Source organism: Atractosteus spatula, chromosome 22 (genome assembly GCF_055471065.1).
Source record: "Atractosteus spatula isolate fAtrSpa1 chromosome 22, fAtrSpa1.hap1, whole genome shotgun sequence".
NCBI classification, from domain to species: domain Eukaryota; kingdom Metazoa; phylum Chordata; class Actinopteri; order Semionotiformes; family Lepisosteidae; genus Atractosteus; species Atractosteus spatula.
In genome coordinates, this window is record NC_142727.1 from 17,774,366 (window position 1) to 17,797,450 (window position 23,085).

At 44.8% G+C, this 23,085-nt stretch overlaps 2 long non-coding RNA genes across 2 annotated transcripts; both read left to right on the forward strand.

Annotated features, from left to right (window-relative positions):
* Positions 1 to 6,392: 6,392 nt before the first annotated feature.
* On the forward strand, positions 6,393 to 8,686 carry LOC148816925 (uncharacterized). The gene is made up of 2 exons (XR_016094656.1): positions 6,393 to 7,319; positions 7,716 to 8,686. It is a non-coding gene; the product is annotated as an uncharacterized LOC148816925 (long non-coding RNA).
* An 8,626-nt stretch (positions 8,687 to 17,312) lies between these two features.
* On the forward strand, positions 17,313 to 19,249 carry LOC148816926 (uncharacterized). The gene is made up of 2 exons (XR_016094657.1): positions 17,313 to 17,887; positions 18,279 to 19,249. It is a non-coding gene; the product is annotated as an uncharacterized LOC148816926 (long non-coding RNA).
* Positions 19,250 to 23,085: the final 3,836 nt, after the last annotated feature.

Below are 23,085 nucleotides of genomic sequence, written 5' to 3' on the forward strand. Positions count from 1 at the left end.
CCTCTGTATCACAGAGATGTGTGCTTTTCTGGGTTGGATAGATCGATGGTGCTCAATGCGTGGTCTTTTAACTCCGGCTGGGTACGAGCACCTCACTCTCCACACGGCTTTCCGAGGCTCTGTCATCATGTGTGAGGATATTGTGTAGCTCGTGAAACAGTTCCCCCATTTGAGCCCTGGATTTACTGGGTACTTGAATACCTGAATCTTGCCGTCAGTCCTGATCACCTTGTTTTTGTTCTGCAAGGACAAGGCACCTCCCCAGCACTGAACACAAACCGATACTGGCGGGTTGATTGTGTTGTGGAAAAATGGGCTGTGGTGTGAGTTTGTGTCTGTGTGCCCTGTGGGGGTGAGGTATCCCCTGCAGCGCGAACAAACACGCAGACTCCACGCAGACAGCATCCCCGGAATCAAACCCAGGGCCCCGGTGCTATGAGGCAGCGATGCTAACCACTGTGCCGCGGTGTTGCCCCCTTTGAAAATGTCTGACTTCTGTTTAATTTGAGGTCACAAGCTTATAAATGGTCTCACAACGTTTGTCTCGTCTCAGGTTTCTCTGACCAGTCCCAAGGACCTGTAGTCACTGACAGCTTCTGCAGTCTGACGGTTCATTTCAGTAGGCTGGAGGGATGGCGCAGTTATCCTCAAATCGGTGAGTATTGTTTTGCTCTTGTAACATGAACCATCAAAGAGAAGTCAACAGACCATTCCGTGAAACTGTTCAGAATGGCCCGTGGTGATTTTCTGGGTCCTTTAGTAAGCTGACCAGGACTGTGTCATCGACACCTTTTTTTGTGAGAAGTCAGTCTATGTGTTTGCTCTTGTAATCATTCGTGAACAAAGTGTGTAAGAGAGAGAGAGGATTCAGCCCTCAAACTGCAGGAGAGAAATGCTTCATTTCTAAGATGGAAATATAATCGGAAAGTATAATTAGCCATTTGTGTATATCATGTCAAAAAATGTGTTTTATATATAAAAAGAATTCAGTAGAGACATTTGCTTAATAAGGCAGTAGAATAAATGTTGTTGTGATGTTGGGGTGATGGTGCTCTCCAAAAAACTGATACAAATGGACAGAGAGACAAAGTGAGAAAGAAAATGTATAAATAACAGACATATATGCAGAATACAATACAGTGCTATAAAGTACAGTACCCTAGAGTGAAGATGGAAATCATTCATTCTAGTGCAGAAGAAGTGAATCTGCTCTCAGTGGTTTTCCTGTACAAGTGGAAAACGTTGTGAATTCTACATAATTCACAGGAAACAAAATAAACAACTCATTCACTCACCTGCTGTCCGTGGGCGTCTCTGCTCAAATTTGATTTTTTTTCAAGAGCACCGTGACCCAGAGCTCAGTAATCATTTCGCTACTGAAGATCATTCAGTTTTTAATGCTTTTCATTTTAACATCCTACTTGTTAATATTTCCTCTTAGATGAGAATATTCTCTTCGGCGTGTCTTTATAACTCTTCTCTTATTGCTCCTCTTGTCAGTAATCCGGTGTGAAAGCTCTCTCTGTCGGAATCAATGTCTTACCTCTCCGTCTTGTGTTTCAGGTCTCCTCTGGCTGCTGACCCTGCCGTCAGGACAGAACACATCCCGCACTGACCAGACTGCTGGGCTTACTGTACGTGACAATAAAGAGCTTGAGCAACACGTCTAATGTGATCTCTGTACGCTTCCCGGGGAGCAGAGATGATAAGGTCTGTGTCCGTTCCCGAGTCTTTGCTAGAGGCCTGTTTAGTCCGTCACTGAAATGATTTTAGATGCCTGTGAGTCGTGCCCACTGAAAAGTGAAATAGTGCAGCACAATGAGACTTCAAGCAAAGATCTCATTAGCCCCTTCTGTGAATCGGTGTCTCGCAAGAGATCTTCCATCTCTTTGAAAGTTTCACAGCTTCGACCTCTAGATTAGAAATGACACCAATTGCACATGGGTCCAGCAACGTTCTATATAGTGCACATCACCATCGGGATGAAAAGCAAAAATCCCCAGTGGGAGTCCAGTCTTTCCCTGCTACGCAAATTGCTTTCCGTTAGGTGAGGTCGCAAGTTCTTATTGGAGAATGTTGTACAGTTTCTTAATGCAATAGGGCGAGTAAGACTGAAGTGCCCCCCGTGTTGGCCGATCAGTGGAACGAAACTGAAAAAAGCTCCTTGAAACTGTGATTCGTACACTTATACACTGGCTCAGCTTGGTGCTCACCTGCTGTCCGTGGGTGTCTCTGCTGAAATTTGATTTTTTTTCAGGAGCACTGTGACCCAGAGCTCAATAATCATTTAGCTACTGAAGATCATTCAGTTTTTAATGCTTTTCATTTTAACATCCTACTTGTTAGTATTTCCTCTTAGATGAGAATACTCTGGTACTTTTCCAACATGGGTCTTAATTGAGTGAGCTTTATTACAATAATTGAACAATACTATCACCTCCACATAACGCTCATAGATTTTTCAAGGGGAGCTACGTTTCTTACATGTATCCTTTTGTAAGTTGATTCACAAAGCTTTCACTGCCTCCACTCCAATGAATCACTTTGTTTAGCAAGTGATCACGTGTAACAGTTTAATTTCTTCCTGCAAGTAATGCCTTTTCCTTTTTCATCCCATTCAAGTCTCCGTCCTAGTTAGTCATTTTGATGTAGAACGACAGTGGTCCCGTTGAAAGGTTCAAGGTTTCACTGCGTTTGAGAGTGCAGATAAAGAAGATAATAGGAGAGGAAACTGGAAAAGCCGTGACTCTGTCATTCAATTCAATTCAATTTATTTTCATATAGCGCCTTTCACAACAAGGTTGCCCCAAGGCGCTTAACAATGCAAGTAAATATACATTTTGTGAATACAGAACTGAAGACAATGGAGGAAAGGAACCAAAGACTCCTCAGTAAGGAGAATAAAATCCTCTAGGGGTCAAAGGTCAACTGGCTGCCCAACCCCTTTGGGCATGCTAACATGAGATCATTAAAAAAAATAAAATAAATGAATGCGGGTATTAATCCATCCATCCATCACGTCGTCTGTATGTCAGTACCCCATGCAGGTCTCTGCAGACCAGCAGAATCCTCCTAAACGATAGCTGTATCCACGATGCCCCTCTGGGATCCATGGCACTGATGCAGCATTCAAGTCACATGGTGCCCAGCCCATGACAGACAGGCCTCTGAAACCATGCTGTGTACAGTATTTCTCCTCTGCAGCATCCCTGCGAGGCAGGAGAGGTGCCTGACCTCTGAGAGCCTTGTAAGTAAGTAGAAGGATTTTGAAGTCCGCCCTGTACCTGATAGGAAGCCAATGAAGAGAGATAAGTATGGGGGTTATGTGGTCATACTTTCTGCTCCAAGTAACAATTCTAGCTGCTGCATTCTGTAAGTATTCAAACTCTTTGCTGTGACAAATCTAACATACTTTAGGCAGACAAAATGACCTTAAAAAGCCACGTGATTTTTGAGTAGTCTGTCTGTGTGTAGTAACAGTGGTTCACATTATTTCAGAACGTATACTCCCGTCTCTGTAACTTTCCTCAGTCAGCTAGTGAACATTCTGTATTTACACCACGAATGCGCTACCTTGTCTTGCGCGCGGTCACGCTGGCCGACCACAAGCACGGGCAGGAGCAGGGAAGACGAGGCCGCTCTGTAGTGCCCCTGTGGCTCTCCAGCAGAGGGGAGCACTTTGCTCACCAGCCCCGAGCCGAAGGACCCGGTAATAAAGCTGAAAATCTGGCCAGTCCCCCAGTCTCCCTGGGGCGCTGAAGAGTATTTCATCTGATGCTGAGGTTCCTGTAACTCAACACAAAATTGAACACGGCGAGTTATGAGTTTGTGAAGAAGTGACAGCGGTACAATGTCAACCAGGTGGTTAAACTGCAGGAAAGAATGAATTGAATCTCTGATATTCAAGCACGCAGTGTGACGTCCACTGTCTATTCAAATCTACTCTGCAAGTCTTACAATACTTTTTCATATACCGTCTCCTGGTTATTGTTTTGTGAGGGCTTGAACTGTTTCTCAGTAGAAATAAGACCGATAACTCACTGCTCCAGGATGCACACTATCGTCGATGAAACCTGTGGTGTAAGCAAGCGAAAAGAGACAGATCCTTCTAAAACACAGAGGCCATCAGGAGGGCAGAAACACTCTGCAACAGGTAGGAGCTGTGGAGCCGTGATTCCCCCGAGCCAGAGACCTCGTCCTTCCTCGACAGCGAACTGAGCTCCAGCGACTGGAGCAGCTACCTGCCGTCGTGGGACCTCCTGCAGATTGGGAATGGGTAAGGCAATTCGACACGAGCCCATTCCTCTTCCCACTGCTTACACTCCTACAACAAATAGTTTCAGGGTGTTCAAGTACAGGATAAAGAGATTACAGGTGTTCCCAATTGGCTGAGGATACAACTGTCTCTCTGAGAAAGCGCACAGAGGTGGACAAAGCAATTAAGTGTGTTTACAAGTCATTTCCTCTGTATCTGGTCTTTCTTTACATATCAGAAAAGTGAATTGGTGGCTGTTGGAAAGTGTCTGCTCCACATGTAATAACCATGTAAAAGATGCGATTACATTTCTTGGTATTAAGATTTTCAAAAATGTGATTTGTGATTTGATGTTCTCTACCTTAGTAAAATAAAAAAAAACTTTATTCATGGTTGTTATTTGTCAAACACAGACAGAAGGAGGCCTGAATGCTTCAGGTTGTAGAGCATCTAGTATTGATACCGATAGAGAATTATTTACAAAATTGAGCAGTGTAGGTGGTGTATGTTTCCCCTAATTTAATCTTTCAGGAAGTAGAGGGCATAGAGTTTTACTTGAATGTCATTTGGATGCTAGGACCCCCCCCAAACTTGCCAGCTTCCATGAAGTTCTCACGTGGTCTCTTACGGATAAACATACCCCCCATAGATGCACCATCTAGAATACAGAGAAATAACTTTGAGACATAAACCCGTGCTTTGAAAACTGGGTTTAAAATAGTATAATTGGGGTCAAGAAATTAACTGATGTGGATGACGAAATGTAGAATTAAGCAGATTTTGTGATTAGATATAATGTTTGTGTTAAGTCTGATAACAATACCTCGTAACCAAGGCTACCCCTAGAGAGGTAGCGATGCTTTTAAGAAACTATGGAAGAATTTACAACCTTTATTAGACTACAAGGAAACAGATTTAGTTTCACTTGTACTAATAGATATTTAAGATCCCTCTTGCAATCTCACAATATCTTGTCAAACTATTTTGGAGCACCTCTTTGGGGAAACTAAATAACTGGAAAAAAACATGACTACTGTCAAACAAATATTGTATGAAGGTTAAGGTTAAGGTGGCATCATTACACAATTGTACATTGAATTGACCCGGTAAAGATACATAGTGTGCATAGATTTAAAAGTAATATAGATGATAACTGTCTTTTTCGAAGCAGCCCAGAAACCTTATGTTTGTTTTTGTTTTGTCCTGTTTTTAAAACACTCTGAACTGATCGGCACAATTGTGTAAAGAAGGTTTCTAATTCTGACATTTATCGGTGAGAAATAGATGTTATTTTACTGCTCAATACTGCTGAACCGAATATAAAATATAATTTATCATTGACTTAATCATTATACTTGCTCGTTATTATATGTATAAATAGCCTAAAGATAAGAACTAATCGAACATTTAATAATTAGACCGAATGTCATAAAAGCAGATTGTACTTCTCGCCTAATTTATGTGGTCGAGCAACACCACAATCGCCATACAATACGTCCGTTCTCATGCTCTGACTTTCAGGTTCGGCAGTGGAATGGAGTCCAGGGCAAACTCGTTCTTGTTTGATTATCCGTGTGAAATCTCGCCCAATATAACAGGTAAGCTCATGCACTGAAATTATGCGCTTCCAAATTGAAGCGACTCGCATTTGAATAATTCAAAATACACACGAGGGAACGTCTCCAAACCATGTCTAAATATCACAACATGAAAGCTGTGCGTCCCTTATCTTTATTTGCCTGTATAATGTACTCCGGTGATCAGTAATGTAGTCTTGCGTGCATCGTAAAGGATTTCTATTATTGCACGATAAAGAAAGAAGAAAACACAATGAGGTCGAATTTATCAGCAGCGTGAGCCGATAATAACGATAAGCCGAGTTCACTAATAACGCAGTGCTTGACGAGCAGAGAGCGGAACCACACCGAGCTCAGCGACAGACCGGTACTTGTATTTGTATTGTATTCTTTGTTCTTGTTAATGCTTACTTTAAAAAATGTAAAAAAAACAATTCAAAAGTGACGCGTTGTTCTGACTTCCGGCTGCTTCCGCGTAGATCCGGCGTCCCACATTGACCCCAGCGCCGTGGTCTTTTCATAAAACGTTTTCATAAACTTTTTTTCATAATTTCTCCTTAAGCTTCTGGAGAAGAGTATAGAGTGTCGGCATAGGAAAACCCGGAGTGGATCAGCCTTCCACTGGATCCGGACTGTCGGCAGCAGAAAACCCGGAGTGGATCAGCTTTCCACTGGATCCGGACTGCCGGCAGCAGAAAACCCGGAGTGGATCAGCCTTCCACTGGATGCGGACTGACGGCAGCAGAAAACCCGGAGTGGATCAGCCTTCCACTGGATCCGGACTGTCGGCATAGGAAAACCCGCAGTGGATCAGCCTTCCACTGGATCCGGACTGTCGGCATAGGAAAACCCGCAGTGGATCAGCCTTCCACTGGATCCGGACTGCCGGCAGCAGAAAACCCGGAGTGGATCAGCCTTCCACTGGATGCGGACTGACGGCAGCAGAAAACCCGGAGTGGATCAGCCTTCCACTGGATCCGGACTGTCGGCAGCAGAAAACCCGGAGTGGATCAGCCTTCCACTGGATCCGGACTGTCGGCAGCAGAAAACCCGCAGTGGATCAGCCTTCCACTGGATCCGGACTGTCGGCATAGGAAAACCCGCAGTGGATCAGCCTTCCACTGGATCCGGACTGTCGGCATAGGAAAACCCGCAGTGGATCAGCCTTCCACTGGATCCGGACTGTCGACATAGGAAAACCCGCAGTGGATCAGCCTTCCACTGGATCCGGACTGTCGGCAGCAGAAAACCCGGAGTGGATCAGCCTTCCACTGGATCCGGACTGACGGCAGCAGAAAACCCGGAGTGGATCAGCCTTCCACTGGATCCGGACTGTCGGCATAGGAAAACCCGGAGTGGATCAGCCTTCCACTGGATCCGGACTGACGGCAGTCATGCTCTGACTTTCAGGTTCGGCAGTGGAATGGATTCCAGGGCAAACTCGTTCTTGTTTGATTATCCGTGTGAAATCTCGCCTAATATAACAGGTAAGCTCACGCACTGAAATGATCGTTACTATCTCTTCATTACGATCTCATTTTCGAAGCCTTTTCTTTCCTTGGTAGAAGTAAGGCGCTTCCAAATGGAAAGAAGTCACATCTGAAACACATGAGGGCACGTCTCCAAACTATTTCTAAATGTCCCAACATGAAAGCTGTGCGTACCTTATCTTTATCGGCCTGTATAATGTACCCCGGTGATCTGTAATGTACTCTGTAATGATTGTAATGAATAGCATTTTTACTATTGCAATATAAATGTTAAAGAAGAGAAAACACAATAAGGTCGAATTAATCAACAACGTGAGGTGACTCGCCAGTAAAGTAACTCTCCAGCGACGTCTGGAGTTCAATAACTCTCTGCCCTGCAATGCGGTTTTCCAGGAGTCCGCAGTGCTTGACGAGCAGAGAGCGGAACCACAGCATCCTGGGCCGCGGCTCCAGACCGATCTCAGCGACGGACCGGCTGTCGCGCAAATCACGCATCAGATCCGGATCCGTCGCAGTTAAGGGACGTCATAAGAGTGGCGCACGGCGTGTCCAATCACCGCCGTTGGCTGGCAAGAGGCGGGACTTCCTCTTACTTTGGGTGAGTGACACCGCTCCTAGCCAGTCACCGCGGACTTCCGTGTTCTTCCACGGAAATACCGCCCTCGCCTTGAGTGACTCGGCTCTGAACCATTCAGCGCCGAGATTTCGGCAGGAGGCGGGACGGATACGGCTCTCGTCCAATCACAATTTCAATTCCGGGACTTTACTGAATTACGGCGGGCGGTGACACTTCCGAGAAATGTCCACTGGGTGGCGACAGAGATACACGAGTCCACGGAGGTGAGTCTCAAAGCGCTATCGGAAAGACTTGTTCTGCGGGAAAAGGAATCTTTGGTGCATTTCTTTGTTAGGTGTAGGTTTGTTGAGCTGTTTTGGACGGATTTACAGAGTTTTGTTTGCAGGCAGTTAAAGGTGTTTGTTAGATTGAAGGATTTTGACATTTTATTGTACTGTTTAGTAGAAAAGTTGGAAAAAGAGCATTTATTTATAGTCAATTTATTAATCATTCTTGGTAAATTTCACATCCATAAATCCAAATAATACTCCCCTTTTTAGTTCTTTTGAGGTGGAGCTGAAACACTATTTAAATTCTATTAAAAATGTGAGAAATAATAAAGCACGGAAAACATATGATATGTGTAAAAAATACAATTTAATCATATAACTTACTTATTACCTCTGGCGGTTAACTGTGTATTTTTCTGTTTGTGTTTCTTCTCTTGTACCTAATTTGATCCTCTGATTGTATTTCTCTTTGTAAATTCTTTACACGTTTAATAAAAAATTCTTAAAAAAATACAAAAGACGCGAGTCGATGACGTCAAAATGTTGTCGCCCACAGGGCTTGTGGGTAATGTAGTCTCTAGTTCACCGGGCTGCCCTGCCCACGTGTTTCGCTGATTTGATTGAACGTTAGAATTAATTATATTCATACAATTTCAGCGTATTTATCGTGTCTTGTATTTCTATGTCTCTCTTATGTGTTCCCTTGTGTGTATGTTTTCTTGTATTTCACGTGTCTGCAGCGCTGGTTTATCGACCCGGCACATAAAGCAAACCCACTGTCCTCGTGTTTCTTAGCTCCCGTCTTGTTTGCAAACTTTTCTCCGGTGTTTATTTTACTTTGTCAATAAAACGTGGTTGCCGTGGCAACGGAGCTGTAAACGTTGTTGCGATCTGACCTCCAGGAGGTAAACAGCCGGCTTTTTTAATCTAATCGGCGAGTCTCCGGTCGCGTCATGATCTGCATGTGGAGGTGAAAAGGTGAGAGACCGCGGCGCAGTGGGTGGCAGTGCTGGGACCCTGGGCCTGTTTCTCTCTGTGAGCAACAGGAGGTGTGTGCGTGACAGCTCCTCAGCTGCAGCAGGAGTCCAAGTGTGCACAGATTTCTTGTTGGGTTTTGTTGTTTGAAGTTTCTGTTTGTATGGAGGAAGCAGTTGTGCCATCGCGTGGTCCGAGTTATAGCACGGGACGAGAGCTTCCGAGGAGCGCCTGCCTCCTGCCCGATTCGACGTCTAAAATCATCGCAGAACCAGAGGAGCCGAACAGGAATGCACGTCTCTTCCGGTGAGGAGCCTCTGACACAGCCCCAAGTACTGGGTGTGCAGAAAGAATCCTATTCTACAGTTTCGATGTGAAATGGCCTCCAGTTCTCGTAACATGATGGGTTTCTCTGGACTGCAGTCCCAGTGCACTCCGCTTTGGATATGCGGTGGTGTTTTCTACAATGGAAAACCCTTTGTTTGTACAGAATGGAGATGGCAGTCTGCATGTTTTAATAATCTAATGTGATCATGTACTACAGCTTAAACACTGAGCCAGGTGACGTTTGATTCTAAAAGATTTCTATATCATTTCAGCGGCGCCTTGTCTGCGGCAGCCCGGCAGCTCCTCCTCCCCTCCAGCTGAGACTCTTCCCTCTCCAGAGGTGGGTTAGTGTTCTCAGCTCATCTTCTCTCACACAGCTGCGGGGCAGAAGCACTACTTCCACTGGGCAGAGAGCAGACGGGCAGTGGGAAGGGCAGCCCTGTGTTTGGGGATCAGGGCTGTCCCTGCTGAGGGATGCTTTCCGAGCCAAAGCAACTGGCTGGGTTATGAACTTTATGGTGTGATCCAAATAAGACATAAAAAGACAGAGAATGCGAAAGAAATAGTATTGCATGCATCTAATCAAAATAGTCTCTTTCAGACCAAAAAAAGATTGAACAAAAACTTAGTTGCAACTCACACTGCACTACACTTTCTTCGAGGCTGACATTACCGATAGTTTGTGCCGTCTTCCTTTCAGTCTGCAGGGTGTGCATCTTTTTCCTCAGCTTCCTGCACGAGGAATCGGTTTCTCCTGCCCTGGTTTCACTCCTTTATATCTCACAATCTTCTGCAGCTCCCGGAGGCTGACATTTTTGCTGTTTCTGAAAAATCGCTGACTGGCTCATCAGCACAATTGCTGATTCAAAATCCTTTACTCACATGTTGCTTTAGCCTCTGTATCACAGAGATGTGTGCTTTTCTGGGTTGGATAGATCGATAGTGCTCAATGCGTGGTCTTTTAACTCCGGCTGGGTACGAGCACCTCACTCTCCACACGGCTTTCCGAGGCTCTGTCATCATGTGTGAGGATATTGTGTAGCTCGTGAAACAGTTCCCCCATTTGAGCCCTGGATTTACTGGGTACTTGAATACCTGAATCTTGCCGTCAGTCCTGATCACCTTGTTTTTGTTCTGCAAGGACAAGGCACCTCCCCAGCACTGAACACAAACTGATACTGGCGGGTTGATTGTGTTGTGGAAAAATGGGCTGTGGTGTGAGTTTGTGTCTGTGTGCCCTGTGGGGGTGAGGTATCCCCTGCAGCGCGAACAAACACGCAGACTCCACGCAGACAGCATCCCCGGAATCAAACCCAGGGCCCCGGTGCTATGAGGCAGCGATGCTAACCACTGTGCCGCGGTGTTGCCCCCTTTGAAAATGTCTGACTTCTGTTTAATTTGAGGTCACAAGCTTATAAATGGTCTCACAACGTTTGTCTCGTCTCAGGTTTCTCTGACCAGTCCCAAGGACCTGTAGTCACTGACAGCTTCTGCAGTCTGACGGTTCATTTCAGTAGGCTGGAGGGATGGCGCAATTATCCTCAAATCGGTGAGTATTGTTTTGCTCTTGTAACATGAACCATCAAAGAGAAGTCAACAGACCATTCCGTGAAACTGTTCAGAATGGCCCGTGGTGATTTTCTGGGTCCTTTAGTAAGCTGACCAGGACTGTGTCATCGACACCTTTTTTTGTGAGAAGTCAGTCTATGTGTTTGCTCTTGTAATCATTCGTGAACAAAGTGTGTAAGAGAGAGAGAGGATTCAGCCCTCAAACTGCAGGAGAGAAATGCTTCATTTCTAAGATGGAAATATAATCGGAAAGCATAATTAGCCATTTGTGTATATCATGTCAAAAATATATGTTTTCTATATAAAAAGAATTTAGTAGAGACATTTGCTTAATAAGGCAGTAGAATAAATGTTGTTGTGATGCTGGTGTGATGGTGCTCTCCAAAAAACTGATACAAATGGACAGAGAGACAAAGTGAGAAAGAAAATGTATAAATAACAGACATATATGCAGAATACAATATAGTGCTATAAAGTACAGTACCCTAGAGTGAAGATGGAAATCATTCATTCTAGTGCAGAAGAAGTGAATCTGTTCTCAGTGGTTTTCCTGTACAAATGGAAAACATTGTGAATTCTACACAATTCACAGGAAACAAAATAAACAACTCATTCACTCACCTGCTGTCCGTGGGCGTCTCTGCTCAAATTTGATTTTTTTTCAAGAGCACCGTGACCCAGAGCTCAGTAATCATTTCGCTACTGAAGATCATTCAGTTTTTAATGCTTTTCATTTTAACATCCTACTTGTTAATATTTCCTCTTAGATGAGAATATTCTCTTCGGCGTGTCTTTATAACTCTTCTCTTATTGCTCCTCTTGTCAGTAATCCGGTGTGAAAGCTCTCTCTGTCGGAATCAATGTCTTACCTCTCCGTCTTGTGTTTCAGGTCTCCTCTGGCTGCTGACCCTGCCGTCAGGACAGAACACATCCCGCACTGACCAGACTGCTGGGCTTACTGTACGTGACAATAAAGAGCTTGAGCAACACGTCTAATGTGATCTCTGTACGCTTCCCGGGGAGCAGAGATGATAAGGTCTGTGTCCATTCCCGAGTCTTTGCTAGAGGCCTGTTTAGTCCGTCACTGAAATGATTTTAGATAACTGTGAGTCGTGCCCCCTGAAAAATGAAATAGTGCAGCACAATGAGACTTCAAGCACAGATCTCATTAGCCCCTTCTGTGAATCGGTGTCTCGCAAGAGATCTTCCATCTCTTTGAAAGTTTCACAGCTTCGACCTCTAGATTAGAAATGACACCAATTGCACATGGGTCCAGCAACGTTCTATATAGTGCACATCACCATCGGGATGAAAAGCAAAAATCCCCAGTGGGAGTCCAGTCTTTCCCTGCTACGCAAATTGCTTTTCGTTAGGTGAGGTCGCAAGTTCTTATTGGAGAATGTTGTACAGTTTCTTAATGCAATAGGGCGAGTAAGACTGAAGTGCCCCCCGTGTTGGCCGATCAGTGGAACGAAACTGAAAAAAGCTCCTTGAAACTGTGATTCGTACACTTATACACTGGCTCAGCTTGGTGCTCACCTGCTGTCCGTGGGTGTCTCTGCTGAAATTTGATTTTTTTTCAGGAGCACTGTGACCCAGAGCTCAATAATCATTTAGCTACTGAAGATCATTCAGTTTTTAATGCTTTTCATTTTAACATCCTACTTGTTAGTATTTCCTCTTAGATGAGAATACTCTGGTACTTTTCCAACATGGGTCTTAATTGAGTGAGCTTTATTACAATAATTGAACAATACTATCACCTCCACATAACGCTCATAGATTTTTCAAGGGGAGCTACGTTTCTTACATGTATCCTTTTGTAAGTTGATTCACAAAGCTTTCACTGCCTCCACTCCAATGAATCACTTTGTTTAGCAAGTGATCACGTGTAACAGTTTAATTTCTTCCTGCAAGTAATGCCTTTTCCTTTTTCATCCCATTCAAGTCTCCGTCCTAGTTAGTCATTTTGATGTAGAACGACAGTGGTCCCGTTGAAAGGTTCAAGGTTTCACTGCGTTTGAGAGTGCAGATAAAGAAGATAATAGGAGAGGAAACTGGAAAAGCCGTGACTCTGTCATTCAATTCAATTCAATTTATTTTCATATAGCGCCTTTCACAACAAGGTTGCCCCAAGGCGCTTAACAATGCAAGTAAATATACATTTTGTGAATACAGAACTGAAGACAATGGAGGAAAGGAACCAAAGACTCCTCAGTAAGGAGAATAAAATCCTCTAGGGGTCAAAGGTCAACTGGCTGCCCAACCCCTTTGGGCATGCTAACATTAGATCATTAAAAAAAATAAAATAAATGAATGCGGGTATTAATCCATCCATCCATCACGTCGTCTGTATGTCAGTACCCCATGCAGGTCTCTGCAGACCAGCAGAATCCTCCTAAACGATAGCTGTATCCACGATGCCCCTCTGGGATCCATGGCACTGATGCAGCATTCAAGTCACATGGTGCCCAGCCCATGACAGACAGGCCTCTGAAACCATGCTGTGTACAGTATTTCTCCTCTGCAGCATCCCTGCGAGGCAGGAGAGGTGCCTGACCTCTGAGAGCCTTGTAAGTAAGTAGAAGGATTTTGAAGTCCGCCCTGTACCTGATAGGAAGCCAATGAAGAGAGATAAGTATGGGGGTTATGTGGTCATACTTTCTGCTCCAAGTAACAATTCTAGCTGCTGCATTCTGTAAGTATTCAAACTCTTTGCTGTGACAAATCTAACATACTTTAGGCAGACAAAATGACCTTAAAAAGCCACGTGATTTTTGAGTAGTCTGTCTGTGTGTAGTAACAGTGGTTCACATTATTTCAGAACGTATACTCCCGTCTCTGTAACTTTCCTCAGTCAGCTAGTGAACATTCTGTATTTACACCACGAATGCGCTACCTTGTCTTGCGCGCGGTCACGCTGGCCGACCACAAGCACGGGCAGGAGCAGGGAAGACGAGGCCGCTCTGTAGTGCCCCTGTGGCTCTCCAGCAGAGGGGAGCACTTTGCTCACCAGCCCCGAGCCGAAGGACCCGGTAATAAAGCTGAAAATCTGGCCAGTCCCCCAGTCTCCCTGGGGCGCTGAAGAGTATTTCATCTGATGCTGAGGTTCCTGTAACTCAACACAAAATTGAACACGGCGAGTTATGAGTTTGTGAAGAAGTGACAGCGGTACAATGTCAACCAGGAGGTTAAACTGCAGGAAAGAATGAATTGAATCTCTGATATTCAAGCACGCAGTGTGACGTCCACTGTCTATTCAAATCTACTCTGCAAGTCTTACAATACTTTTTCATATACCGTCTCCTGGTTATTGTTTTGTGAGGGCTTGAACTGTTTCTCAGTAGAAATAAGACCGATAACTCACTGCTCCAGGATGCACACTATCGTCGATGAAACCTGTGGTGTAAGCAAGCGAAAAGAGACAGATCCTTCTAAAACACAGAGGCCATCAGGAGGGCAGAAACACTCTGCAACAGGTAGGAGCTGTGGAGCCGTGATTCCCCCGAGCCAGAGACCTCGTCCTTCCTCGACAGCGAACTGAGCTCCAGCGACTGGAGCAGCTACCTGCCGTCGTGGGACCTCCTGCAGATTGGGAATGGGTAAGGCAATTCGACACGAGCCCATTCCTCTTCCCACTGCTTACACTCCTACAACAAATAGTTTCAGGGTGTTCAAGTACAGGATAAAGAGATTACAGGTTTTCCCAATTGGCTGAGGATACAACTGTCTCTCTGAGAAAGCGCACAGAGGTGGACAAAGCAATTAAGTGTGTTTACAAGTCATTTCCTCTGTATCTGGTCTTTCTTTACATATCAGAAAAGTGAATTGGTGGCTGTTGGAAAGTGTCTGCTCCACATGTAATAACCATGTAAAAGATGCGATTACATTTCTTGGTATTAAGATTTTCAAAAATGTGATTTGTGATTTGATGTTCTCTACCTTAGTAAAATAAAAAAAAAACTTTATTCATGGTTGTTATTTGTCAAACACAGACAGAAGGAGGCCTAAATGCTTCAGGTTGTAGAGCATCTAGTATTGATACCGATAGAGAATTATTTACAAAATTGAGCAGTGTAGGTGGTGTATGTTTCCCCTAATTTAATCTTTCAGGAAGTAGAGGGCATAGAGTTTTACTTGAATGTCATTTGGATGCTAGGACCCCCCCCAAACTTGCCAGCTTCCACGAAGTTCTCACGTGGTCTCTTACGGATAAACATACCCCCCATAGATGCACCATCTAGAATACAGAGAAATAACTTTGAGACATAAACCCGTGCTTTGAAAACTGGGTTTAAAATAGTATAATTGGGGTCAAGAAATTAACTGATGTGGATGACGAAATGTAGAATTAAGCAGATTTTGTGATTAGATATAATGTTTGTGTTAAGTCTGATAACAATACCTCGTAACCAAGGCTACCCCTAGAGAGGTAGCGATGCTTTTAAGAAACTATGGAAGAATTTACAACCTTTATTAGACTACAAGGAAACAGATTTAGTTTCACTTGTACTAATAGATATTTAAGATCCCTCTTGCAATCTCACAATATCTTGTCAAACTATTTTGGAGCACCTCTTTGGGGAAACTAAATAACTGGAAAAAAACATGACTACTGTCAAACAAATATTGTATGAAGGTTAAGGTTAAGGTGGCATCATTACACAATTGTACATTGAATTGACCCGGTAAAGATACATAGTGTGCATAGATTTAAAAGTAATATAGATGATAACTGTCTTTTTCGAAGCAGCCCAGAAACCTTATGTTTGTTTTTGTTTTGTCCTGTTTTTAAAACACTCTGAACTGATCGGCACAATTGTGTAAAGAAGGTTTCTAATTCTGACATTTATCGGTGAGAAATAGATGTTATTTTACTGCTCAATACTGCTGAACCGAATATAAAATATAATTTATCATTGACTTAATCATTATACTTGCTCGTTATTATATGTATAAATAGCCTAAAGATAAGAACTAATCGAACATTTAATAATTAGACCGAATGTCGTAAAAGCAGATTGTACTTCTCGCCTAATTTATGTGGTCGAGCAACACCACAATCGCCATACAATACGTCCGTTCTCATGCTCTGACTTTCAGGTTCGGCAGTGGAATGGAGTCCAGGGCAAACTCGTTCTTGTTTGATTATCCGTGTGAAATCTCGCCCAATATAACAGGTAAGCTCATGCACTGAAATTATGCGCTTCCAAATTGAAGCGACTCGCATTTGAATAATTCAAAATACACACGAGGGAACGTCTCCAAACCATGTCTAAATATCACAACATGAAAGCTGTGCGTCCCTTATCTTTATTTGCCTGTATAATGTACTCCGGTGATCAGTAATGTAGTCTTGCGTGCATCGTAAAGGATTTCTATTATTGCACGATAAAGAAAGAAGAAAACACAATGAGGTCGAATTTATCAGCAGCGTGAGCCGACTCGCCGGTAAATACTGTAACGCAACGGGGGCTCAGGCGGGCGCCCTTGCCGCATCTGGTCGGCCCAAAGTATAGGTGGCTCGAACCCGGGACTTCCGCGTCTCTCTGCAGCGACCTAGCACCGTGAGCTAAAGAGAGATCTCTCTACAGCCCAGTAGCTGTAGTCCTGCTATCACAGGAAAGGGCGGTGACGTCACCTGCTCTGGTACGCCGGCTCTTACACAGTACCTGTCGGCCGTAAGCGTTACACTCTCCCCCGCTTAAATCGCCGTCCCCGGCGAAGGGCTATCCCACCCCGCTTCTGACACCAATGTAACGCAACGGGGGCTCAGGCGGGCGCCCTTGCCGCATCTGGTCGGCCCAAAGTATAGGTGGCTCGAACCCGGGACTTCCGCGTCTCTCTGCAGCGACCTAGCACCGTGAGCTAAAGAGAGATCTCTCTACAGCCCAGTAGCTGTAGTCCTGCTATCACAGGAAAGGGCGGTGACGTCACCTGCTCTGGTACGCCGGCTCTTACACAGTACCTGTCGGCCGTAAGCGTTACAATACACTCTCCAGCGGTGTCTGGAGTTCACTAATAACGCAGTGCTTGACGAGCAGAGAGCGGAACCACACCGAGCTCAGCGACAGACCGGTACTTGTATTTGTATTGTATTCTTTGTTCTTGTTAATGCTTACTTTAAAAAATGTAAAAAAAACAATTCAAAAGTGACGCGTTGTTCTGACTTCCGGCTGCTTCCGCGTAGATCCGGCGTCCCACATTGACCCCAGCGCCGTGATCTTTTCATAAAACGTTTTCATAAACTTTTTTTCATAATTTCTCCTTAAGCTTCTGGAGAAGAGTATAGAGTGTCGGCATAGGAAAACCCGGAGTGGATCAGCCTTCCACTGGATCCGGATTGACGGCAGCAGAAAACCCGGAGTGGATCAGCCTTCCACTGGACCCGGATTGACGGCAGCAGAAAACCCGGAGTGGATCAGCCTTCCACTGGACCCGGATTGACGGCAGCAGAAAACCCGGAGTGGATCAGCCTTCCACTGGATCCGGACTGACGGCAGCAGAAAACATGGAGTGGATCAGCCTTCCACTGGATCCGGACTGTCGGCATAGGAAAACCCGCAGTGGATCAGCCTTCCACTGGATCCGGACTGTCGGCATAGGAAAACCCGCAGTGGATCAGCCTTCCACTGGATCCGGACTGTCGGCAGCAGAAAACCCGGAGTGGATCAGCCTTCCACTGGATCCGGACTGTCGGCATAGGAAAACCCGGAGTGGATCAGCCTTCCACTGGATCCGGACTGACGGCAGTCATGCTCTGACTTTCAGGTTCGGCAGTGGAACGGATTCCAGGGCAAACTCGTTCTTGTTTGATTATCCGTGTGAAATCTCGCCTAATATAACAGGTAAGCTCACGCACTGAAATGATCGTTACTATCTCTTCATTACGATCTCATTTTCGAAGCCTTTTCTTTCCTTGGTAGAAGTAAGGCGCTTCCAAATGGAAAGAAGTCACATCTGAAACACATGAGGGCACGTCTCCAAACTATTTCTAAATGTCCCAACATGAAAGCTGTGCGTACCTTATCTTTATCGGCCTGTATAATGTACCCCGGTGATCTGTACTCTGTAATGATTGTAATGAATAGCATTTTTACTATTGCAATATAAATGTTAAAGAAGAGAAAACACAATAAGGTCGAATTAATCAACAACGTGAGGTGACTCGCCAGTAAAGTAACTCTCCAGCGACGTCTGGAGTTCAATAACTCTCTGCCCTGCAATGCGGTTTTCCAGGAGTCCGCAGTGCTTGACGAGCAGAGAGCGGAACCACAGCATCCTGGGCCGCGGCTCCAGACCGATCTCAGCGACGGACCGGCTGTCGCGCAAATCACGCATCAGATCCGGATCCGTCGCAGTTAAGGGACGTCATAAGAGTGGCGCACGGCGTGTCCAATCACCGCCGTTGGCTGGCAAGAGGCGGGACTTCCTCTTACTTTGGGTGAGTGACACCGCTCCTAGCCAGTCACCGCGGACTTCCGTGTTCTTCCACGGAAATACCGCCCTCGCCTTGAGTGACTCGGCTCTGAACCATTCAGCGCCGAGATTTCGGCAGGAGGCGGGACGGATACGGCTCTCGTCCAATCACAATTTCAATTCCGGGACTTTACTGAATTACGGCGGGCGGTGACACTTCCGAGAAATGTCCACTGGGTGGCGACAGAGATACACGAGTCCACGGAGGTGAGTCTCAAAGCGCTATCGGAAAGACTTGTTCTGCGGGAAAAGGAATCTTTGGTGCATTTCTTTGTTAGGTGTAGGTTTGTTGAGCTGTTTTGGACGGATTTACAGAGTTTTGTTTGCAGGCAGTTAAAGGTGTTTGTTAGATTGAAGGATTTTGACATTTTATTGTACTGTTTAGTAGAAAAGTTGGAAAAAGAGCATTTATTTATAGTCAATTTATTAATCATTCTTGGTAAATTTCACATCCATAAATCCAAATAATACTCCCCTTTTTAGTTCTTTTGAGGTGGAGCTGAAACACTATTTAAATTCTATTAAAAATGTGAGAAATAATAAAGCACGGAAAACATATGATATGTGTAAAAAATACAATTTAATCATATAACTTACTTATTACCTCTGGCGGTTAACTGTGTATTTTTCTGTTTGTGTTTCTTCTCTTGTACCTAATTTGATCCTCTGATTGTATTTCTCTTTGTAAATTCTTTACACGTTTAATAAAAAAATCTTAAAAAAATACAAAAGACGCGAGTCGATGACGTCAAAATGTTGTCGCCCACAGGGCTTGTGGGTAATGTAGTCTCTAGTTCACCGGGCTGCCCTGCCCACGTGTTTCGCTGATTTGATTGAACGTTAGAATTAATTATATTCATACAATTTCAGCGTATTTATCGTGTCTTGTATTTCTATGTCTCTCTTATGTGTTCCCTTGTGTGTATGTTTTCTTGTATTTCACGTGTCTGCAGCGCTGGTTTATCGACCCGGCACATAAAGCAAACCCACTGTCCTCGTGTTTCTTAGCTCCCGTCTTGTTTGCAAACTTTTCTCCGGTGTTTATTTTACTTTGTCAATAAAACGTGGTTGCCGTGGCAACGGAGCTGTAAACGTTGTTGCGATCTGACCTCCAGGAGGTAAACAGCCGGCTTTTTTAATCTAATCGGCGAGTCTCCGGTCGCGTCATGATCTGCATGTGGAGGTGAAAAGGTGAGAGACCGCGGCGCAGTGGGTGGCAGTGCTGGGACCCTGGGCCTGTTTCTCTCTGTGAGCAACAGGAGGTGTGTGCGTGACAGCTCCTCAGCTGCAGCAGGAGTCCAAGTGTGCACAGATTTCTTGTTGGGTTTTGTTGTTTGAAGTTTCTGTTTGTATGGAGGAAGCAGTTGTGCCATCGCGTGGTCCGAGTTATAGCACGGGACGAGAGCTTCCGAGGAGCGCCTGCCTCCTGCCCGATTCGACGTCTAAAATCATCACAGAACCAGAGGAGCCGAACAGGAATGCACGTCTCTTCCGGTGAGGAGCCTCTGACACAGCCCCAAGTACTGGGTGTGCAGAAAGAATCCTATTCTACAGTTTCGGTGTGAAATGGCCTCCAGTTCTTGTTACATGATGGGTTTCTCTGGACTGCAGTCCCAGTGCACTCCGCTTTGGATATGCGGTGGTGTTTTCTACAATGGAAAACCCTTTGTTTGTACAGAATGGAGATGGCAGTCTGCATGTTTTAATAATCTAATGTGATCATGTACTACAGCTTAAACACTGAGCCAGGTGACGTTTGGTTCTAAAAGATTTCTATATCATTTCAGCGGCGCCTTGTCTGCGGCAGCCCGGCAGCTCCTCCTCCCCTCCAGCTGAGACTCTTCCCTCTCCAGAGGTGGGTTAGTGTTCTCAGCTCATCTTCTCTCACACAGCTGCGGGGCAGAAGCACTACTTCCACTGGGCAGAGAGCAGACGGGCAGTGGGAAGGGCAGCCCTGTGTTTGGGGATCAGGGCTGTCCCTGCTGAGGGATGCTTTCCGAGCCAAAGCAACTGGCTGGGTTATGAACTTTATGCTGTGATCTAAATAAGACATAAAAAGACAGAGAATGAGAAAGAAATAGTATTGCATGCATCTAATCAAAATAGTCTCTTTCAGACCAAAAAAAGATTGAACAAAAACTTAGTTGCAACTCACACTGCACTACACTTTCTTCGAGGCTGACATTACCGATAGTTTGTGCCGTCTTCCTTTCAGTCTGCAGGGTGTGCATCTTTTTCCTCAGCTTCCTGCACGAGGAATCGGTTTCTCCTGCCCTGGTTTCACTCCTTTATATCTCACAATCTTCTGCAGCTCCTGGAGGCTGACATTTTTGCTGTTTCTGAAAAATTGCTGACTGGCTCATCAGCACAATTGCTGATTCAACTCACATGTTGCTTTAGCCTCTGTATCACAGAGATGTGTGCTTTTCTGGGTTGGATAGATCGATGGTGCTCAATGCGTGGTCTTTTAACTCCGGCTAGGTACGAGCACCTCACTCTCCACACGGCTTTCCGAGGCTCTGTCATCATGTGTGAGGATATTGTGTAGCTCGTGAAACAGTTCCCCCATTTGAGCCCTGGATTTACGGGGTACTTGAATACCTGAATCTTGCCGTCAGTCCTGATCACCTTGTTTTTGTTCTGCAAGGACAAGGCACCTCCCCAGCACTGAACACAAACTGATACTGGCGGGTTGATTGTGTTGTGGAAAAACGGGCTGTGGTGTGAGTTTGTGTCTGTGTGCCCTGTGGGGGTGAGGTATCCCCTGCAGCGCGAACAAACACGCAGACTCCACACAGACAGCACCCCCGGAATCAAACCCAGGGCCCCGGTGCTATGAGGCAGCGATGCTAACCACTGTGCCGCGGTGTTGCCCCCTTTGAAAATGTCTGACTTCTGTTTAATTTGAGGTCACAAGCTTATAAATGGTCTCACAACGTTTGTCTCGTCTCAGGTTTCTCTGACCAGTCCCAAGGACCTGTAGTCACTGACAGCTTCTGCAGTCTGACGGTTCATTTCAGTAGGCTGGAGGGATGGCGCAATTATCCTCAAATCAGTGAGTATTGTTTTGCTCTTGTAACATGAACCATCAAAGAGAAGTCAACAGACCATTCCGTGAAACTGTTCAGAATGGCCCGTGGTGATTTTCTGGGTCCTTTAGTAAGCTGACCAGGACTGTGTCATCGACACACTTTGTGAGAAGTCAGTCTATGTGTTTGCTCTTGTAATCATTCGTGAACAAAGTGTGTAAGAGAGAGAGAAGATTCAGCCCTGGGGTGATCCTTTTTTTCTATTTAACAACCTCAAACTGCAGGAGAGAAATGCTTCATTTCTAAGATGGAAATATAATCGGAAAGTATAATTAGCCATTTGTGTATATCATGTCAAAAAATGTGTTTTATATATAAAAAGAATTCAGTAGAGACATTTGCTTAATAAGGCAGTAGAATAAATGTTGGTGTGATGGTGCTCTCCAAAAAACTGATACAAATGGACAGAGAGACAAAGTGAGAAAGAAAATGTATAAATAACAGACATATATGCAGAATACAATACAGTGCTATAAAGTACAGTACCCTAGAGTGAAGATGGAAATCATTCATTCTAGTGCAGAAGAAGTGAATCTGCTCTCAGTGGGTTTCCTGTACAAGTGGAAAACGTTGTGAATTCTACATAATTCACAGGAAACAAAATAAACAACTCATTCACTCACCTGCTGTCCGTGGGCGTCTCTGCTCAAATTTGATTTTTTTTCAAGAGCACCGTGACCCAGAGCTCAGTAATCATTTCGCTACTGAGGATCATTCAGTTTTTAATGCTTTTCATTTTCACATCCTACTTGTTAATATTTCCTCTTAGATGAGAATATTCTCTTCGGCGTGTCTTTATTACTCTTCTCTTATTGCTCCTCTTGTCAGTAATCCGGTGTGAAAGCTCTCTCTGTCGGAATCAATGTCTTACCTCTCCGTCTTGTGTTTCAGGTCTCCTCTGGCTGCTGACCCTGCCGTCAGGACAGAACACATCCCGCACTGACCAGACTGCTGGGCTTACTGTACGTGACAATAAAGAGCTTGAGCAACACGTCTAATGTGATCTCTGTACGCTTCCCGGGGAGCAGAGATGATAAGGTCTGTGTCCATTCCCGAGTCTTTGCTAGAGGCCTGTTTAGTCCGTCACTGAAATGATTTTAGATAACTGTGAGTCGTGCCCCCTGAAAAATGAAATAGTGCAGCACAATGAGACTTCAAGCACAGATCTCATTAGCCCCTTCTGTGAATCGGTGTCTCGCAAGAGATCTTCCATCTCTTTGAAAGTTTCACAGCTTCGACCTCTAGATTAGAAATGACACCAATTGCACATGGGTCCAGCAACGTTCTATATGGTGCACATCACCATCGGGATGAAAAGCAAAAATCCCCAGTGGGAGTCCAGTCTTTCCCTGCTACGCAAACTGCTTTTCGTTAGGTGAGGTCGCAAGCTCTGAAATTTGATTTTTTTTTCAGGAGCACTGTGACCCAGAGCTCAATAATCATTTAGCTACTGAAGATCATTCAGTTTTTAATGCATT